This window comes from Cherax quadricarinatus, unplaced genomic scaffold (assembly GCF_038502225.1).
Source record: "Cherax quadricarinatus isolate ZL_2023a unplaced genomic scaffold, ASM3850222v1 Contig63, whole genome shotgun sequence".
Taxonomy (NCBI): Eukaryota; Metazoa; Arthropoda; class Malacostraca; order Decapoda; family Parastacidae; genus Cherax; species Cherax quadricarinatus.
Window position 1 is genome coordinate 76,422 of NW_027195089.1, and position 2,386 is coordinate 78,807.

A 2,386-nucleotide genomic window follows, 5' to 3' on the forward strand; every position below is an offset into this window, starting at 1 on the left:
GCACTGAGTACTGCTGTCCTGCAATACCTGGGTGCTGCTCACCAGCTGGACCTGGGTCTCAGTAGTACCAGTTACCAGTAACCAGTTACCAGTAGATGACTCACTACCAACCGTCTGTGTGAATCACTGACTGTTATTCATGTTGCTGCTGACCATAGCATGTTTTTGAATGCCATTCACCCGCTAGGCACTGGTGGGTTAGTCTGAGATAGGGAGCAGAGAGAGCCAGGGCGGCTGATGGCGTTTCCCATATGTTCCGTTATAATTATACGTACTAACCAGCCTACATGAGTGTTTTTACCCCATCCATGTTATCGAACCCACATGACATGGGTACTGCTGGCCTGCCGGACCCGGGTGCTGCTGACCATAGTATGTTTTTGAATGCCGTTCGACCGCTAGGCACTGGTGGGTTAGTCTGAGATAGGGAGCAGAGAGAGGCAGGTCGGCTGATGGCGTTTCCCATACGTTAAGTTATAATTATACGTACGTACTAACCAGCCTACGTGAGTGTTTTTACCCTATCCACGTTATCGAACCCACATGACAAATTGGTGACAGCGGTGTGGGCGTGGATTTATGGGTATTTCAGACGTTAGAAGATTGGTTGTGGGGTGCTGGCAGGTCAGAGGTGAACAGTCTCTGCCACCTCCAGCTAGCAGCTACCCTCACTCATCTCCACTCTGTGTACTCCAGCCTGCAAGCAAGTTGCAGCCGTCTCAAGCTTCCTGGCTTAGTTCGTGTGCTAATTGCTTCAATCTCCGGGGGGTTGACCCGGATTTTGCAATTAAGCCAGTCAGTAAGCCAGACTGTGGAAGTGAGCGCTAGTCAGCTTGCCTCAGCCTATCATCCAGCCTGTCTCCTGTCATCCACCTTCTCCTTCATGCTGTGTGCATCGTTACACGTCTTCCAGTCAGCTATTCTCGTGGGTTAAGCCAGTCAGTCAACCCAGCTGAGAGAGAGAAGTAAGCCACCTGGAGTTGTGAGTGGTGAGACTGTGCGCCAGTGAGCACCAGCGAGTGAGCCACGCTCCCTTCACCCACCCACCACCCACGCCCCACCTCATCTACCTGTGGCTTTTTCCACCCTTGTACCGGGTCCTAGTACTGTTTTGGCTCACATAATTGGTCAAGAGATTGTAGCTGAGCGCCAACGATAAAGCCAGTTATGTGAGTTCACCTAGAAAGCGCATTTCTTCCGCACAGGACAACCTTCCTCTCATCACTAGTCACTCCGTCTACTACTCCAGACTTCAGTGATAATTTTCAGTTTAGAGATATTTTCCTGCATTTAAAGACATCTGCGTGTGTGAGACATTTACAGTGAATTTCTTGTGAACTCTAAGTCTTGTGTACTCTAAGTCATGTGAACTCTAAGTCTTGTGTTTTCAGTGTAGACTCAGTGTTTCTTTGACTCATTATTTTTTTGCAATATTTTTCTGTGTTACACAAATAACCCGCACATAAAAGAGAGAAGCTTACAACGACGTTTCGGTCCGACTTGGACCATTTACAAAGTCACACTAACCAGAAGTGGAGCAGGACGGCTATATATAGGCAGGAAGAGGTGGTGGTGGTAGTAGTAGTAGTAGCACAAGAATGGTATATAATACCGACAAGATGAAAGTAAGACACATGCGCAACACCCGTGCATCCCTATCGTAGACGTTTCGCCATCCAGCCAGCCACTGGATGGCGAAACGTCCACAACAAAGACACTCAGACGCCACACATGTGTCTTAATTTCATCAGAAGTTGTAGTAGTAGTAGTAGAAGAGGTAGTAGTAGTGGTAGTGGTATAAGTGGGATATAAAGAGGACGAGCCAGTCAAATACAAAGGAAGGGGAGCATTGCAAGAGAGCTAGGTGCCCACTGAGGGAGAGCAAGTGCACAGAGGTGCGTGAAAGGGGAAGTGGTGAAATAAATGAAGAAGGAACAGAGACACGAGACAGAAGAGAGAAAGACAACCCATAGGAGAAAAAGGAAAGAGGAAAGGGGAAGAGGGAGAAGAAGATAAAGAAAAAGAAAAAATGAGGAGTCAGGTTAAGTCACGGGTGTTCTGAAGTTTGGAGCATTTTACAATGTAGTGGGAGAGGAAGGCATCTACAGAGACGAAGCCAGGGCTAAGATTCATGCAAGGAAAGTTGTGTATTAGAGAGGATTCAACTAGACGGCGACTGTTCGAGTTGGAAGTAGGGAAGACAGTTTTAGCAGAAGACCAGTCAATAGGATGGCTATGATCTCTGACGTGACAGAAAAGAGCATTGTCAGTGTCGGCAAGCCTAACACTATTTTTGTGCTCCCTAAGTCTGTCAGAAAGAGATCGACCAGTTTCTCCGAAGTATTGAAGAAGACAGGAGGAGCAAGAAATAGAGTAGACACCAGGA